This window comes from Dama dama, chromosome 20 (genome assembly GCF_033118175.1).
Source record: "Dama dama isolate Ldn47 chromosome 20, ASM3311817v1, whole genome shotgun sequence".
NCBI lineage: Eukaryota > Metazoa > Chordata > Mammalia > Artiodactyla > Cervidae > Dama > Dama dama.
In genome coordinates, this window is record NC_083700.1 from 88,843,771 (window position 1) to 88,863,370 (window position 19,600).

The window sequence follows — 19,600 nt, forward strand, 5'->3', positions numbered from 1 at the left end:
AGGACAGTCCAGGAGGGCTTGGGAGCAGCCCCAGGCAAGGACCAATGGGAGCTGGAGGATAAATGCCAGCTCCCTGGCCTCATGGTGGCATGACAAGGTGGGGCCTGTTCCACCCAGGTGCCCACAGCAGTGACTGGCCTGATAACACACCCTTTCCCAGCTGCCTTCCCTGCCCTGTCTCATTCTCCCACTCCCCTCCCTGATTCCCGCAGTCAGTTCTCATACAGGCTTGCCTTCCAACTACTCTCTCAGGATCTGTTTATGGGAAAACACAACTTAAGGTACCTCCCATTCTCCTATAAAATTAGGGTACGGGAAGCCTGAGGGCGGTTCAGCTAAATCAATGATTGTCAAATATTTTTTTAGTAGAATGCGTTTACAAATGCTTTTCTTTCTGTCTGGTTTTCACCCCCTCCTTCCTAAAATCCAGCCCTCTCCCCTCCCTGCCCTGCCCCGTGCCCCACTGAATCTCAGGTGTCCCACAACCCTTTCTTTTTACATGGGATCTTAGTTCCCAGACCAGGGATCAACCATGCCCCACCCCATCCCCACTCCCCCAAGCCCCATGCCTCAGCCCCCTGCAGTGGAAGGGCAGAGTCCTAACCAGTGGACCACCAGAAAAGCCTCTCTCAAAACCCTTCTGGAGTCTTGTGCATTCCTCAGCCCCTGGCATCTTCTCAGTCAAGGGCATTTTCTTCCCTGCCAGGTCCTGTGCTGAGGGGAGGCAGGAACTTTGGATCCCTTGGTGAGGAAGGGCAGGAGGGAGGTCATAGAAATTGTTACAATTCACTCCCTCCCAGAAGAGCTAAAAAAATCACACAGATTGCACACCTCAAAAACTAGCTTCCTGTTCAGTTCAGCTCAGTCGTTCAGTCGTGTCTGACTCTTTTCTACCTCATTAACTGCAGCACGCCAGGCCTCCCTGTCCATCACCAACTCCTGAAGTCCACCCAAACCCATGTCCATCGAGTCAGTGATGCCATCCAACCATCTCATCCTCTGTCGTCCCCTTCTCCTCCTGCCCCCAATCCCTCCCATCATCAGGGTCTTTTCAAATGAGTCAGCTCTTCGCATCAGGTGGCCAAAGTATTGGAGTTTCAGCTTCCTTTAGAAAACCCTTACTGTGTCTGTATATTCTTTCTGATAACATAACTCTGGCATAAGTACACTACAAGAACTCTAGCCCCACTCACTGTGGAAAACTGTACAAAACCCTCTTATATTAACCTGATATTAGAGAGTGCCAGGTCGCAGGGTCCAGATTGGTCTCTCCCCCAGCTTCCTGAGGGGATGGGAGAGCTGTGTCCATCTTTCTGTCTGCTTTTATCTGCCTCCCACTCTCTTTCAAGGACCGTCTTCCTGTCCTCCTCTGGAACATATGAGGTAGAAGGTAACCGTTATCAGATGCTGTGTGTAGCAAATCACATCAAACTTAGTGACCCTACACAATAACCTATTATGCTCCCAAATTCTCTGGGTTAAGATTTCAGGATGCTGGGCCATTCTCACTTGGGTTTCCCACGCAGCTGCAGACACGTGAAGACGGGGCCCAAGGACCCAGCTCAGAGGTGACCCACTCCCTTGGCTTGCGACAGTGCTGGCTGTTGGTCCAGGCCCTCAGCTCCGCCCCGTGTGGGCTACTCCAGGCTGCTAAGTGTTCCCACCGCCTGGCAGCTGGCTTCCCTGGAGCAGGAGAACCAAGAACCCAAGGCAGACGCTGCAGTGCCTGTTTTGAACCAGTCCCTGGAGCCACATCGTCACTTTCATCTTATTCTGTTGGTCACGTAGGGCCAGCCAGCCCTGATCTGGCACAGAGAGAACCACATCGGAGGTGCGGGTCAGTGGGCCATCTTGGAAGCTGCCTACCATGGGAAGTTTAACTGGAGCCCTGGCCACCCCCAGACAGTCTGTGCTGCCTGCTCCCTGAGTTCATGTCCGCCCTGACACACCCCACCCTGAGCCCCCCACGCCATGAGATCGAGGTGTCGAGCAGTGCATACAAGAATCAGGCAGCAGAGGCAGCCAGAGCAGGAAGTGTCTCAAAGCCCTAATCAGCCATCGCCGTCTTGAAGTTCATCAGTCACTGCCCTCTCAGGCCAAGCTCCTCTTACAAGCCCACCAGGCTCCTGAGGGCACGGAGGGGAGCCCTCATCACCTGGGGGACCAGGAGCTCCAGGAGGGCCCGAGGGAAGACTCAGTTTATTGCTGGTGAGGTGAGACTGAGGAATGGGGTTGGAAGTGGGGGGTGTCTTCTACCTACCTCTACTTGTTGGCAAGATGATACTCCCCATTCCTGCCAAAAAAAAAGAGAGAGAATCTGCCCCAGATTGTCACCCTGCACTCCACTGAGGAGACCCCGAACAAGAAGTGCCCAGAATGTGATCCACAAAATCTCTAAGTGGAATACAGGATTGCTTTATGCCACTTAGTTATGGGACAATTTGATATAGAGCATTAAACAACCCAACACCCTCTGTCTCCAAAGACATAGAGGTCTTGCCCCAGGCTAACCTGGTCCATGGATATCAGGCTCCATGTGGTCCCATCAGTCAGATGGGTCACTCCCCCAGCCCTGGAGGCCAAGAGTATTCATTCCAACACACTGCAGACAAGAGGAGACCCTCCTGCAGCTCACATCCACACACCTGGGCCTTGTTTTTCTCCACCCTTGTGTCCAGATGCCCATGCACAACCCCAATTCCTATTGCTTTTTCTAACAGCTTAGCTCTTCGTCCTCTCCCCTCCCCACCGAGGCCTCAAGCCAGCTTCTGTACAGATGCAGAGCCTGGCTAAACAGGAGCCTTCTAGGCAGCTTCTTTCCTTGGCAACACAAGGAACCAGCAGAAGCTGGGACATTACAGCTTGTTCCTAAGTTTATTGAATGAAAGTGACCAGCTACCCTAGGAACCAGCCTGGCTGTGGGAGAGTGAGAGGGATAGCTTGGGGGAGGGCAGGTTGGCAGGGAGGGAGTGGGAATTTTCTATTCCTTGAGTTTGCCCACACCTGGAAGGAATAGCATCAGACTACTTTTAAGTCAAAACAGGGATTTCTTGGGAGGTCACCGGGGTAGCCCACGGAGCAGGTGGAATCTTGGCAGAGAACTTGAGAACCAGAAGAGAAACCAAACTTCTAACGATGATGTCTAGGGAGGGCTTCCCAGGTGGTGCTAGTGGTAAAGAACCTGCCTGTCATTGCAGGAGACGTAAGACTAAGCAGGTTCTGATCCCTGGTTCGAGAAGCTCCCCTGGAGGAGGGCATGGCAGCCCACTCCAATATTCTTGCCTGTAGAATCCCATGGACAGAGGAGCCTGGTGGGGTACAGTCCATGGGGTCGCAAAGAGTCAGACACAACTGAAGCAATTTAGCACCCATGCGCACAAGATATATAGGGAATGGGATCATGGAGAACATGCTTCCTCCACACTGTTAGAATTTCTTTCTCAATAATCATGTATAATCAACAACAACAAAAAAACCCATTTCCTTTTGGAGCAAGAAAAGGTCTGAAGCAAGGTGGGGGATGCCCAGAACCCCACAACCTCTGTCCCCACTCAGCCCCCACCACAGGGCCTTGGGCACCTCTACTGGTTGACTGCTCAAGATCCCCCAGCTCAGACCTACTGTCAAACACTAGAGTCCAAACAAGGTCAGGGTCTGGCCCGGCCTCACCTGCCCTAATCCGGCCCAGGATGGCAGCCAGCACCTCAGAGGCCCAGCAGCACCTCATGTGTACAGACCTGGGCCCCCACTGCTGATCTTCTGCCTGCTGACAAATGATCCTGCCTTCCCCACGAGCTGTGACTCCCGGGCCCATCCATCAGCTGCCCAGCCAGTGCAATCGGAGTTTAATGATGTCATGACAGCAGTGATTACAATTGTTAATTACCTTCCAGCCATCAGCAGCTTCTGCAGGTCTTCAGCCATGTGGCAGCTGCCACGGCCACCCTGTGCTTGCACAAACCTCTCCTGGCCTCATCGACCACCCTGCTGTACTCCCAAAGGCCCTGGGATATGGGGGTGGGCATTTCAAAGGAGGATTTCTAGGCACCAGTATGTCCTCCAGATCCTGGTACTCTGAAAGTCTGAGTGCCTTTCTCCCTGGTTTAATTTATAGAACCCACACTATCAGGGTCCTGAAGGAAAACACCAACCACATCACTATCTGCTCACAGTCAGTGGTGTGGAGTCCCATGCCAAGGTCACACATGCAAGGCCTTGTACCAAGGCCATAGATATGGAGCCCAGGACCAAGGTCACCTCTGGAACTGACTGAGCCTCATTGAGAACCATTGCCAAAAGCCCCTCTGATCCTTACAGGCCAGCTCCCTGACCCCATATCAGGTAAAAATGACCCCCGGTACTCACCCTATCTTGCCCTAACCAATCACTTAATGCCACCCTTGCAGCAGGAATTCTCAGTTAAAACTGGCTTCTAACTCACAAAGACTCTCCCTGGTCTGTCAGGAGGTCAGCCCACTGTGCTCACAGCACTCAAATTATCTCTATTCTCTGTTCTTAATAAACTCTCCCTTTAATGCAATGCTCTGTGTCTGGAAATTCTTTCTCAACCCATATTTGGAGTGGACTTCCACAAGTGGATCCTCCCTGCCACAGCATAAAATCTAAATCTCTTAGCTTGGCACTTAAGATGTTCCACGAAGGACAGTGCCTGCCTTTCTCTAGTTGCACCTCCCACTACTCAGCTCCACACACCTCGCTGATAACAGAACTTCCAGCCACGCCTCCTACTTTCCCAACCACAGGCCTTTGCCCACACCGTCCCTCCCACCCAGAAAGCCCTTCACCCATGGCTCCATACATTCAACTTCTACCTATGCTTCCATGCCTGCCTCATGCTAACTCTGTAGGATATGGCCTAGAGCCTCCCTCCTGCCCCAGGCTCCAATCCCAAGTAATTCTGGCCTCCCAGGATCTTCAGAAGCCCTTCACCTGACCCTCCTTCCTCACACATCAACTCCCTGGTTTAACAGGTTTGTGCCCATGTCCTCTCCCTCCCACAGCACTGAACTCCTAAGGGTAGGGCCTTAGCACATAGCACAGGGCCTGGAATGGAGTAAGGGGTCAGAATCAATGGACAAGTCTTGAGCTGGCCCAGGAGGGAGGAAGTAAAAGTGGCCCTGAGAAGGAGACAGCATGTGCCACTGCTTCCTTCTCAGGGGACTGTGCCCACATCCAGGTCCTCACCAGCTATGCAGGAGTAATGAGCTCCCCACTGGTCTCCCTGCAACCCACCTCCACCTCCAGCAGCCAAAGCAAGCCTTCAATTGTGAATCAGATTCTGCTACTCCTTGGCTTAAAACCCTTAAATTCCCCCGGAGGTAAGTCCATTAGTTTAGCCTTCAAGGATCACCATGGCCACAAGCCTTCAAGAATCACCATGGCCACAACAGGTACTTTTACCGCACAGTTCACTGCCACCCCCTCCTCTGAAGGCTACACCTCCGCACACAGGCCAAGGCCATGACCCCCATGTTTGCACCTCATACCCTCTCCCAGTCACAGGTGACAGGGCCTCACTCGACCCACCTGGTATAAGCTCAGTCAACTAGATTTTCTCTCTTCCCTGGGAACTGGAAGGTATATAAGTGCTTCGGAGCCATGAGGAGGTTATTGTCCACTTGGAGCCCAGAGAGGATGAATGAAGAGGAGGAATATGAAGAAGGGCTCAGAGACACAAAAAGACACCAGGAGACTTTGGGGTCACACCCGTCCCTCCCCGAGACACAGTTTTATTGGGTTCCAGGAGAGGCTCCCATCTCTTTATAAACATTGTCCTTTTTTTCACAGTGGTTTCTGTCAAATGTGTAAAAGACGGAGGAAAGTTTGCTCGTCCAGACATGTACAGTTTAAAACAAACATCGTATATGTTTGAATGAAATACTCTGAAAAGCTGTCTGGGGAGCAGTAGGGATGCGGGGGTGCAAGTTCCAAGAACCTGTCCACATTTCAGAAGGTGGTGGGGAGGCTGCCCCCCGAACGGCAGGTGAGAGCATCATGCTGCTTCTAGAAGCAGTAGGGCTTCCAGAGAACCAACCGTCTCCATTTAACCCCAGCCCTGCCACCCATTCACGGAGTAAGACGGGACCAGTTCTCTCTGGCCTCAGTTTCCTCATCTGTTAAAACAGCCCTGCTCATAATAACAGTGCCGACCTCAAGGGGGTTTTTTGTGTGTGGGTGGGTTTTTTTCTTTTTCTTTTTTTTTAGGATTAAACAAGTTAATACGCGAAAAGCACACGGTAGTGTCTGTTAAGGGCAAACACCGAGTATTAGCAAAAGTGGGAAAAGCTAAGGCTATAAAGGGCCTGGAAGTTGTGAGATAAACTCTGGTATGCAAATTTAAGCCAGGATCTGGGGCACAGATGAGTTTAAGAAAAAAAAGAACTTAAAGTAGATTAATCACCACTGCGTTCCCAGGAGAGTCCTGGACACAAAGCAGCCCAAGTGCCTCCTCTCACAGAGCTTCCATTCTAGAAAGAGACAGGCAATCAACAAGGTCCCTACAGATGCCAGCTACAAAGACAAGAGAAGTACAGTAAGAGGAGCGGGGTGACTAGAGGGCTTCTCCGGACCAGGCAGGGACTGAGAAAGGCCCAACCGCTCCAGGCACCAGCCCCGCAGAGGGAAGCCAGCAAGGAGGGACAGCAGTACCGAGGCTGGCGAAGGTGAGCAAGCTGTCCGTGAGAGGGCAGGAAGGGCAGATCCCCAGGCAGGCTGCTTTGAGCACGGATTCTGTCAGGCTCTCTGCTATAAAGCATGAATAGAAACAGTCTCTGAATAGATGAATAGAAATAGCCCATCTCTGCCTTACTCTTCAGTCCCTCCCACGTGCTCATGAACACCTTTGGGTGGTTCAGTTCTCTTTCAGGGAATAGGGGAGGTTCTGAATTCAGCGAGGGACAAATACTGAGACAACAGGGGTAGGTACTCCATGGGGCAGGCCCCTTCAAGACTCTTCCTCAAAACTTAACCTTTCCTAAAAAGAGTCCACAAAACCCCATCTTTACCCAGAGCACAAATCTGGCTAACCTGCTGCAGGGAGGAAGCTGAGCGAACTCACCTTGGTCCTGGCTTCAGCAGGTCTGCTCCCTCAGTGACCTCTAGTGAGGGGTGGCAGGAGCACTGGTCTGGGAGTCCAGCAGACTAGGTGTCACTCTTTGCTCTGTCGCTTGTGCACTAGAAGCCTGGGCAAGTCTCAACCACCCTGCTCCGTAAAATCGGGGAGACAGTTCCTGGGGAAGATGAGCAGGCCTTCCACATGTTACCAGAAGGTATCAATCTCAAGAGATCCATGCTAGTCGTCCCATTTTCCGTCCAAGGGGACAGGGTCAATGGAACAGCATCTTCTCCAATGTGAAGACCAATGTTAGCTATGCCTTGATGAGTGCCTTCTGGGGGCCAGGCACATAAAAGAAAAAAACAGCAATAAAGACTTTAAAAAAAAAAAAAAAAGAACACCTAGTGGAACAGTTTTACCACTGAGCAGGTCACAAATCTGGCACAGGCTCTGGGGAACTGCAACTTTGAAGAGACAGACGGGAATTTGACTTTTTAAAGCCAAATACCAAGCACTGTAGGCTTCCCAGGTGGCGCTAGTGGTAAAGAACCCACCTGTCAATACAGGAGACACTGGAGACACAGGTTTGATCCCTGGCTTGAGAAGATCCCCTGGAGAAGAGAATAGCTACCCACTCCAGTATTCTTGCCTGGAGAATTCCATGGACAGAGGAGACTGGCAGGCTACAGTCCACGGGGTCGCAAAGAGTCGGACATGACTGAGCAACTAACACACACCCAAACCAAGTATTGCCTGCTCCGAGTGAGGAAAGCAAAGCTTCTGACCTGCCGGGGTCGTCAGCCGGCATTTGCTGCCTGTGAGGGCCGGTCTCAGGAGCCTGGCGTCTGCCATGCACGTAGCATGCCGGGTCTGGGTCACGTGGCCTAACAGGTCTGCCCCAGCGTCAGCGGGCCAGGTGGTCGAGGCAGGGTGTGCTGGTACCCAGCTCTTCCTCCATTACCACTGCTCCAAGTGACCCCACAAAATACAGCTCCTTATCCCCGTTTTAAAATGAGAAACTGAGGCCCAGAGAGGCTAGGGATTCCCCTGCCAAGGTCATTCAAGTCCAGCTGAGATTGGAACCTAGATCTGTCTGGTTGCAAAGGATGTAACTGTCACATCAAACCACGGAAATGCCAGCTGGGGCATAACGAGCAGACTGTAGTCAGACTAAGCTCAGAATCCTCAGAACTTGGAGGAACAGGGGCAGGCCAGAGGAACAAGGCCAGAATGCTGGAGCCGGGGTTCCCTCCCAGGTCCCTGGGGTTGCAGAGAAGCTGGGCCAGGGTGGTCCACGGAGAAGTGTGGGATTGCTCCCAGGCTGCACCGGCCTCCCGCCTCCCTGCAGCACGTCCCCCACCAGGGGGTGATTTTTCAAACCAGACTTTCCAACATCACCCTTCCCTGGGCTGCTAGACACCCGGCCCCCCACAGCCCACCGCCAGCCAGCCCTGCCTCCCTCCTGGAGCGGCAGGAAGCCCGCAGCCGTTCTGCATACACCCCCTGGTGGAAACAGCTCATTACGAGATGGGGGAAATGTGCTAGAACATTAGCTTAATAAATCAAGAGCTCCACGGAGCCCTGCAGCCGCTGAGGCTCTGCAAGGCGGGGCCACGGCACCCACCCCCGAGCTGGGTCTGGGGGTAGGGGGCGGGGCCATCGTGGGGCCGTCACCCGGCTGCCGCCTCCCCTGCGGAGCCGAGAAGCCGGTGTGTGCAGCGGGCTTGGGAGCCCAGGCCGCCGGAGGTTTGAATCCCGGGGCTGCCACTTGCTAACCTGCAACCCAGAACCAGGGAGGGCCTCCTGGAGCCTCTGTCTTCATCTAAACAATGAGGCAGTGACGAGCCCTATCGATGCAGGGCCTCTCAGAGCGGTGCCCTCCACAACTCACTGTAGCTGCGTGAGATCCAAGAGGCCATTTCATTTTTCAGAATGGTGAGATTCAGAGCCTGTGGCTGGTTTATGTCCAGTCCTCTGCCCAAGGTCACTCCCAACCCCCTGACGCCCACCTCTGCACAGAGCGGGTACTCTACAGTGAGGAGACTTGCAAGGTAGCCAGGTCCTACAGGGTGGCTGGGCTGCAGAGCAGCAGGCTTCACCTGCTGGGTGCCCAGCAGGCCAGCCACCTCCCAGCTCCTCCCGATCCCAGACAAGGAAACTCCAACCAGTGGTGTAGGGACCACCACAGACCGGAAGCCCCAGATATTTCCCTGCAGCCTGCCACCCCTGTGTCCCTGATACACGACAGAGCCTTCTCTGCTGACCCCCCACCATCTTGGCTGGCTCCAGCTAACTTCCCTCCCAGTCCTAGCCCAGATGTTAACCCACTTAGGGCCTGCAGAGAATCCCTCCCCTCCCTGGGCCTCAGTTTCCTTCTCTGTGTGAGACTTAGCCTAGAGGATCCTAAGAAGGCTCGTGCTTGCCACCCTGCCTCTCCTCCCCGCTGGTCTAGGCAGGAAAGGGGCTGCAACACCAGAGCTCCTTAGCAGAGAAAACCACTGTCTAGAGAGCTAATCCCTCCTGCTCTCTGGGGGGGTGGAGAGAAGGCTAGAGAAAAAAAAAAAAAAAAAATTCAATTACTAGACCATCTATTTGTCAACTCCTCCCTCCCCATTGACTTAATTTTCTCCAGCCAGACTTAGAGTCAGAGGAGGCAGAAGTGAGTCTGCAGCCCAACCAGAGAGGGAGAAAGGGAAACTGCAACAGGGAGTGGGAAGAAGCAGCCCCAAATGGACACAAGGATGGACCTGTTGGATGCACATCAAGCCAGGAAGCCTCATCTGGGCCAAGAGCAAACACCAAAAATGAGGAATAGATATTCCTCTGTGCCTAGCCCTGCCCAGGGACTCGGAGCAGCATCACTTCCTCCAGGAAACCTTCCCAGATCTCCCAGTATGGGTTAGGAGCCTTCTCTGGGTTCCCACAACCTCTTTGGTTCCCCCATAACACCATGCCAATATGGTGTGTTCACTTTCATTCATTTATACAATGAATATCTCTGGAGCATAGTATGTTCCAAGCTAACTGCTGAGGATAGAACTAAAAACAAAAACTGTAGTCTACCAGGAAAGACTGATAAGAAGTATAAACCCATTTGGATTATCTACTGCTGTGTAACAAATCATATCAAACCTTCCTGGCTTAAAATAACAGCAATCATTATCTTCCCTCTTGTAATTTCTGTGGACAAGGAATTTGGAAAGGGTACAGCTGGGCCATTCTGGCTCAGGGTCCCCAGTGTGCTATATTTAGACAGCAGCTGGAGATGGAACAGCAGAGGGCTGAACAGCTGGGGGGTGGCCAAGCAACCTCTCATTTAGTCTCAGGACTTCACATGGTCTCGCCACATAGAGAGTTTGGGCTTCCTCACAGCATGGCAGTTTTAGGGCAGTCATGGCAGTTGGCTTGCACCACAATGAATTCTCCAAGAGAACCAAGCAGAGATGTTTTGCATTTTTTTAACCTAGCCTTAGTCATAAACATAGTGTCACTTCTGTCACACTCTTGGTCAAGGCAGTCATCAAGGTCCACCAAGTTTCAAAAAAAGGACACAGAGACCCTTTCTCTTGATTTGGTAGAAGGAGAGTCAAAGTCATATTAAAAGAGGAGCATATGGGAAGGGGTTATGTTAGTGGGGCCACTTTTGGAAAACACAATCTGCTACAAAACCCAATTTGATTTAAATAAGATCACCTCACACCCTCCATTGGGCTTCCCAGATGGTGCAGTAGTAAAAAATCTGTCTGCCAATGCAGAAGACATGGGTTCGATCCCCGGGTTGGGAAGATCCCCTGGAGTAGGAAATGGCAACCCACTCCTGTATTCTTGCCTGGAGAATTCCATGAACAAGGGAGCCTGGCAGGCTATGGTCCGTGAGGTCACAAAGAGTCAGATACGACTGAGCGACTGAGCTGAGGTGACACCCTCCAACCCCCTGGGAAGTTAACCCCTCCACATCTCACATTTTTGCATGTTCCCCAGAGGCTGACTTACATTTCCATTATCACCTCTGACTCCAAACTCCTGCTTCCGCTATATTTGCTCAATTTTCAGACTATCTCACTGGTCTGTGGGTGCAGACGTTGCCCATAAGCATGAGATTTGGACAGGATCTCAATCCCCTGCCTCCAATTCCACAAAACACTCAGCTAATGGCAAATGAGGATGTGGTGGGCTCTGCTAAGGATTTAAGGAGACGGAGGAACAGCTCCAGTGACTTGAAATTGAATATTAGACATCCCTGCTCATAACGGAGATTTATGCTTGGGCCTCCTCACTCTACAGACCTCACCCTATCTCTTATCTCCTCTCCCCTCTTCACTCCCCCCCCACCCTGCACCAACCACCGCACTGAGCTGCTTCTGGGATCTTAGTTCCCCAAGCAGGGATTGAACCCGGGTCACAGCAGTGAAAGTCCTGAACCCTAACTAGGCCACCAGGGAACTCCCATCTCCTCTCCCCTCTTTCACTCTTCTCTCTCTTTCCCAACCCTTTCTCACAACTCTACCCTCTTCCCAAAGTTTCCCCAGGTAAGCCAAGCAGTTTTCCAAGACTCCTTGCCCTAAACTTGGCCCCCGGCATCCTTTTGGAGGCTCAAAGGGCCTTCCAATTTCAGAGACATCTTCCCTAGAAGGTAGGTGTGGATTCCATGATGTAATGATGAATTTTTCCTCCATTACCCAAGCCAGGACCATTAAGTGGGACAGGGTCTCTAGTGGGGAGGGACTTTGTGTGGACCATCACATGTAATCTTTGGAATAACTCTCTTCTGCCTAGTCTGCCTCCCTCGCTGCACCATGAGCCTTAGAAATCAGAGCAACACGAGTCGTCTGGGTCCTTGGAGACCACACAGGATAAGCGCTCAGGAAAGACTTGTGAAGTGACAGCAGTTCAAAGGCGATGCCATCAGGGACCGAGGGCAATGGTGTGCCAGAGCTCAGACCCCTGAAGCCAACCTGCCTTCCCCATCCCCAGAGGTCAGACCTGCTCTGAGGCAGGTGCTGTAGGTTTTCCTCAGTGCTGTTTGTGGAGCACTCGACAGGCAGGCAGACCAGGAAACCCAGCAGAAAAATGTGCGAAGGCCACAAGCAATTCCCAGAAGGAGAAGCCCCAGATGGCCAACAAGCGCAAGTGTGTGCAGAGCTGCTTATATTCACTAACAATCTAAGAAACACAAATTAAAGAGTTGGCACCTTACATTCATCACAGTGGCAAAAATTAGAACAATGGGTAATACCAAGTGCTGGCAGGCACGCAGGAGGTAAATGCTCTCACATGCTGCTGGTGGGTGCAAAGTAGTTCAGTAATCCTAGAAAGCAGGCTGACGAGAGTTAGTAAAATTAAGTAGGTGTGTGTCCCATAAGGTAGCAGGAGTATCCTGGTGCACCCCTGGATATGACAGGGAAATTCTCACACAAGCACACAAGGGGACCTGTCCATGATGTGTACAAGAGTGCATGTCAAGAAATTATTTGTAGGAGGAAGAAATTCAAGGCAGGAAACTTCCCTGGTGGTCCAGTGGGTAAGAACCTCCCTTTCAAGTCAGGGGACACAGGCTTGATCCCTGGTCAGGAAACTAAGACCTCACATGCTGTGAGGCAACTAAATCTGCGCTTCACAATGAACACCTGTGCAGGTGTGCCGTATTGTTTCAGTCGTGTCCGACTCTGTGCAACCCTATGGACCATAGCCTGCCAGGCTCCTCCGTCCATGGGGACTCTTCAGGCAAGAATACTGGAGTGGGTTGCGATGCCCCCTTCCAAGGGATCTTCCTGACTCAGGGATTAAACCTGCATCTCTTATGTCTCCTGCATTAGCCGGTGGGTTCTTTACCACTAGCGCCATCTGGGAAGCCCAGTGAAGACCCAGCATAGCCAAAAAAAATAATAATAATAATAATAAAAATTTTTTTAAACTAACAACTCACTACAAAAAAAAATTCAAGGCAGTGTAGGTGTCCATCACTGGGGGAATAAATGAGCAAAATGGGGTGGACTGCGCTCAGAAATCTATAGCGTAAGAAGAGGAAACAAAGAGGCCTTCAAACATGTAGTGCTGAGTTTGTGTGGTGGTGCGGGAGCAGGCGGAAATGAAAGATACAGAGTGAGATCTCTAGCACCCAAAACACCTCTACAAACTTTACAAGGATACATGCATATTTAGCGTCATATATGGAATTTACTGGAGTGGGTCCTCATGGAAAGAGACTAGGAAAGGGGACTAAAAATAGGTGGGTGGTAAGAAGGGAAAAACCCGACACATGTGACCCAGGCCTGATATTCAGAGCTGTGTATGTATCATCTCATTTCATCTTTGGAATATTCTATGAGGTAGATACTATAAATAGCACCATTTTTTTCAGATGAGAAAACCAAGGCTTAGATCACTCTGTCCATGGGATTCTCCAGGCAAGAATACTGGAGTGGGTTGCCATGCCCTCCTCCAGATCTTTCTGACCCAGGAATTGAACCCATATCTCTTATGTCCCCCAGCTCTGGCCCCTCCAAATCCAGCCTCACATGAACCAGCAACAAACACCACTCACCCTCTTCCCCCAAGAATGGATTCATTCCTCCAAGAGAAGCTCATCTAGCATTCTCTAGAAGCCAATGGCTCCCAATGCCCGTACACTGAGTCCAGCTCTATCCAGGTATTTGAAGCTCTCCACAATTGGACTCTGCTCACCTAGGAGTCTCATCCACCATTATTTCCCTATGTGCTTCTGATGCTGGCTCCACATCAGACCAAGCTTCTAGCGTTGGACGTACCGTGGCCTTCCACGCCCACCTTGAGTACCTTCCCTCAGCTATTTTCAGTCTATTCAGACATACGCAGTATATGATCTAGTAACTTTCCAGTCTTTTTTATTTTTAAAAATTGATGTATAACTTACATGTACAGATCTTAACTTCAAAAAATTCACTGAGTTTTGACAAATGCCTTCATCAGTTTGATAGTCATTTCCCCTCCCTGAGTCACAGTTTCCCATCCACAAAATGAGGTAATGTCAACCTTATAGGGCTGTTGTAGGAGGTAAAATAATATAACAAGTGGCCAGCACACTGCCTGGCACACAGCAGGGAAGCAGTTAACTATTCTTCACAAGTAGCCTGTATCCAGTTTTCAATCACAAAAACTTAAATGAGCATCTACTCTGTACCCTGTGTATGTATGACCTGGAGACTCAGGGGAAACCAAAAACAGAGGCTGCTTGCTTCCTACTGGGGCTTTCCAGGCAGCTCAGTGGTAAAGAATCCAATCCTGCCAATGCAGGAGATGCAGGTTCCATCCCTGGGTTGGGAAGATCCCCTGGAGGAGGAAATGGCAACACACTCCAGTATTCTTGCCTGGAGAATCCCCATGAACAGAGAAGCCTGGCATGCGCAGTCCAGGGGTTACAAAGAGTTGGACACGACTGAGGACTCACACACACAACCTCCTGTGGATTTTTTTTTTTTTTTTTTGGCTGCATGCATATAGGATCTTAGTTCCTCAACCAGAGATTGAACCTGCATTGGAAGTATGGAGTCTTAACCACTGGACCACCGCGGAAGTCCCTCTCCTAAGAATTATCAAACTATACTGAGACAGGTGCTGTGACAAAAGAAAGCACAAGGAACAAAGGAGTTTGAAAGGAGGAACCCAGGTCAGCTTTGGGGATGAAAGAGGGCTTCCCAGAGGGAGTAATGCCCGACAGGCATCTTGAAAAAGTTGGCAGTTAGACTTCCCTGGTGGTAGTAGTTAAGACTCCACATTTCCACTGCATGGACACAGGTTCGATACCTGATCAGGGAACTAGAATCCCAAATGCACCGCAGTCAAAACAAAAGAAAAAAATTTAACAGGTGAATGACAATAGGATTCCAGGCAGAGCAAATGGTATGGGTACTGCTCTGACGGTTGGTGGGAACACAGTGTATCGGGGGAACTGCAGATAACTCAGTTGGCTGGAGTAATGGGAGTATGAGGGTTCTGCTGAGGTGAGTTGGAGAGGCCAGCAAGGGCCTTGAATGGCATGCAAAGGAGAGGGCTTGCCCTCTTATACCACTATGCTTTCTGCGGGGAAGGCTGGTCCTACTCACCTCAGTATCTCCAAGCCCTGGCAGGACCTGACAGTGACAGCCTGTGCAAGTCTAAGGAGCCAATGAAGAGGTTGAGAGCAGGAATTAACAGATGTGTATTTTAGAACGTCCTCACTGGGACTTCTTCACTCTGCTTTGACCCGGTTTATTCTTTATCTACCTTAGTCTGCAAGCTCCTTGCAGTCCAGCCCAGGGCTCAGAAACCTCCCCAGGCTACCTAGAGACTGTGACAATCACAGCTCCTTTAGACCAGCACACAAGGACCACCTGGATCTGACTCACTCTCCAGCCACATCTCTTCCCACTGTCCTCTCCCCTTACATTTCAGCTACACCATCTTCGGTTTCATTAAAGGTCATGCTCTCTCATGTCTTGTTCTTGCCCATGCTGTTGCCTATTCCTGTCATTTCCTCTCCCTGAATGAACTGTTTTCCCTTTACCTCTGTTTATCTGGCTAATTCCTACTTCTCCCTTGGAACTCAGCACAAGCATCACCTCCTTCAGGGAGCCTTCCCTGATTTTTCCCCAGGCTGGGTGACAGTTCTCTTAAGACTCCATTCTGCCAACCATCATTATACCGCTATGTTTTCTGCAGGGAAGGCTGGTCCTGCTCACCTCAGCATCTCCAAGCCCTGGCAGGACCTGACAGTGACAGCCTGTGCAAGTCTAAGGAGCAGGACAGGCTCCAGAGGCCACATGTAGTATTGTCTGACCCTTTGTGACCCCAAGGACTCCTCTGTCCATGGGGATTCTCCAGGCAAGAATACTGGAGTAGGTTGCCATGCCCTTCTCCAGGGGATCTTCCCAACCCTGGGATCGAACCCAGGTCTCCCGCATTGCAGGTGGATTCTTTACCATCTGAGCCAGCAGGGAAGCCCACATGCATGTATCACTAAGACACAAAAGATGCATCCGAGAGGAATAAAATGAGACTGTCACGGCGGGAAGGCCTAGACCATGGAGGGTCTCACCAGCCTGCCGTTGATCCACAGGGCAGGGAAAGGCAGGGCGCGGACAGGAGAAGCGGGGAGTATGTGCTTTGTGGTTCAGAAGGCTTGGTGGGGGGACAGTGTGGAGGAAGACTCAGAGGGGCCAGTTTCGAGCCCCCTGGATACCAGCAGGCTGGCAGATTAAGATGGTGGCTGAGAGATGTGGAGAAGGGAACGACTGGCAAGAGATTTAAGGGGAGAAAGGACTAGACTTGGTGCCTGATTGTTCGTGGGCGGCAAGGGAGAGGGAGGAGTGGAAACGACTCCCTGTGCAGCTCCTCAAATCTCTAGGGAGAGAGGAAGGAGGCCAGCAGCCAGCTCGGACACCAGTCACCTTGGGCACAAATAACCTCTAGGGACTCTGCCCCTGCTGAGCCGAGCTGCTACCTCTGACAGTGCCTCCCGAACACACACACACACACACACACACACACACACACACACCCTGTTTTCCCAAGGGGTTGACTGGACGCTCTGCTGGCTCCTTGCCCACTGCTCCCTCCCGCAGTCTGCTCTGCGCCAGCCAGGAGGAGAGGGAAGGGGAGGGGCAGCAGCAGAAGCCCTGCCGGAAGGGAGGAAGGGCGGGCTCAAGAAGCCAGCCCAGCCGACCCCCACCTGAGGAGCAAGGGAGAGCCGGGGAGAGAGGGATGAGTCAGACAGAAAACAAGGAGTACAGCAGCACTGAACACTGGAGATACAAGATGCCTTCCTGTTCCTCTTGGTTGCCCACTCCCCATTTTAGAGATAGGAAAACTGAGGCCCAGACATGGCAACAGTTTAGGAGCCTACAACTCAGGTTTCAGCAGACCCACACTCATCTGTTGGAGCCCCTCGGCCTGGAGCAGCCACTTCCACACTGGTCTGGTAGGAATGGGTGTTGAGCACCACAGCCATCCCCCTAAAGAAGGGCTGGCCAGCTAGTTGAGTCTATGGTTCAAATTCCTCCAAGTCCCCATAGTATAGAGGGCTGGACTGAAAGACAGGGAACTTGAGTTCTCACCCCGCTGTAGGGCTGATTTTTCATCTGTAAAATGTCCTATCCTGCCTCTGATAAACCTCTCTACAAGGTTTACAGGAGCCACTAGGGGATGAAGGAAGACTTTGTGAATTCAAAAACGCCACAGGACCCCAGAAGGATTGGGTGCAAAGCCATGTCCCTGAGCAAATCGTTCCTCTCTCTGGGACTCAGTTTCCTCAACTGCACAAAAAGAGTACCAGATTCATTGATCTTAAAAGGTCCATTCCACCACTGGAAGCCGGTAGGATGCACCCAGTCTGCCAAAGTTTTAGATTCTAGAGCAAACACAAAACCTCACCATCGCATCCTCCCCGCCCCCAGAACGGACACTTGGAAGCCCTCTTCAGGCCTGTCACCGGTCACCGGGGGAGTTATTGCCACCCCTGCCCAGGTACCACTGGCTCCGTCCTTAAGGCCCCTCGCCGCCCCGGCTGCAAACTTACTGCGGTGGCCCCTAGGGGGCAGTGTTGCCCCGAACTTGGGCCGCCGTAGCTGCTGCCCCCGCCCCAACGGGCGCCGGGAGAATACTTGAGTTCTGGGAATGTTTGACACCCCCAGGCGCACACACCGCCCCCCGCGGCCAGCCCCAGTCCCGGGGGCTCCCGCGCTGCTCACAGCCCGGGTGCGGACTTACTGCTAGCCCCCCCACCCCCCACCTCTCCCAGCAAAATGTATTTCGCAAGGACAAGGCTTTTATTTTTGTTTTTTCGCAGGAGTGGGGAGCAGGTATTGGTCTCAGGCTGCTCGCGCGGACTAGGATGTCTCTGAGAGATCCGAGGGAGAAATCTGAGGGGAGAGGAGGCTTGTTTTCCCAAGAACCTGTCAGCTGCTTCCCCCGTCACTCCCGCATCCCTTTGATAAGGGGTTGGCGGGCATGCACCCCCGCACCCCCTCCTCCACGGGTCCCCTAACCCGGCCAGGAAGCGCCCCGGGGAAGAGGGTGTGGGCTACAGGGTCCGACCTCGCCTTCTCCAGCTCAAGCCCAGGCCCAGGGACTGGGACATAGCCCGAGTTTGAGGGACTGGGTTTGGGGGGTGACTTCTGCTGATGTCTCCCCACCCTCAGATGTGAGCAGCAAAGTCAGGGTGAAGACGGTAAAGGGGAAACGGAGGGAAAATCCCATTCAAGTTTGGTCCAACGGTTTAATGGAAGTGGGGGGAGTAGGAAGAATTTAAAAGCCCCGAACCCACAAAGCAGACTTTTTTTAAAAAATTATAATTGAAAACATCTCGGAGTAAGGGCCGCCAGGAGCGGGCCAGCTCCCCCCGCCCCATCCCCCTCTCCTGCTCCCCGGAGTCCGATGAAGTCATGATAAGTAGGCTGCAAAAAAAAAAAAAGTGGGGGGGTGGTTTGGAGGGGCTGGGGGCACAGGGGTCCCAGGCTGGGGCCCCGCGCGGACACAGTTTGGATACTATGGTTACGCGATCCGACCCAAACAGCTAAGGCGGACAACAATAGCGGCCGCCAGAGGAGGAAATTCCTTCCGGGGTGGACGGCGCGGGGGGAGGGGCGCCTGGCTGGAACGCCGAGGCGGCGGCTCGGCCAATCAGCGCGCGGCCGCCGGCGGTTTCAAGGTGCCCCGCGCCGCGCGCCCCCGCCCCCCCGCGCGCTCCGCTTGGGCGCTGGAATTGCTGAGACGTTTCCCTGCACGCGCCCGGGTAACCCTGCGGGGGCTGCTGCTCGAGCCGACCCCCTCCCTAGCCCTTCTCCCCGCCCCCCGCCGGAGCCCACCGCCTCGGGAAGGCTGAGTGTTCTGCTGCCTGAGTTGCTGGCACTTGAGGGAAATGGGGGGGAAAAAATCCCTCCAAACTACCCCTTTCTGTGGGGTTGGTTACTGCACAAGCCTGTTTTCTATTTTAAAGCATGTCTCAAGAAAAAATGAGAGAGGGAGAGAGAGAACAGGGAGAGCGAAGATCCACCCCAACTCAAGAAGCCTGGGAGGCTCTGACCCCTGCCTGCCTGGCCGCAGGGGCTGTTACATAATAAGTTGGGTTATTGATATTGGCGGCCCTGGCCGGGCATCTGGCATGCAGAGATCCAAGGGCAGAGCTGGCATTTAGAAAAGCCCCCCCCCGCCCCTTTCAGTGACCGTTACCTGCTTTATAAAGGACCCGCGGAACCAGGGGCTCACCTCAGCTGGTGTCTGGGCAATTTACGTGGTGCCCATGGTGTGACCATGCCCACTGCTACCCCCACCTACCAGGGATTCTGTGCCTAAGTCCCCCTCCTTCAGAATCCCCGGACTGGCTCTTTCCCTGTCGCCAGGCCCTCCACGGTGCCTCCTGCTCTCCTGCCAACTACCCAAAGGCGGCATCCTGGGCACTCGGAGCACCGAGCTGGTCCCATTCCTTTTTTAAGCGGAACCAGGTTTATGCTCTCTGGTGTCTCCTGAGCTCGGAGCACCACTCGGACGAGGAGTAGATACCTTCTCTTATTC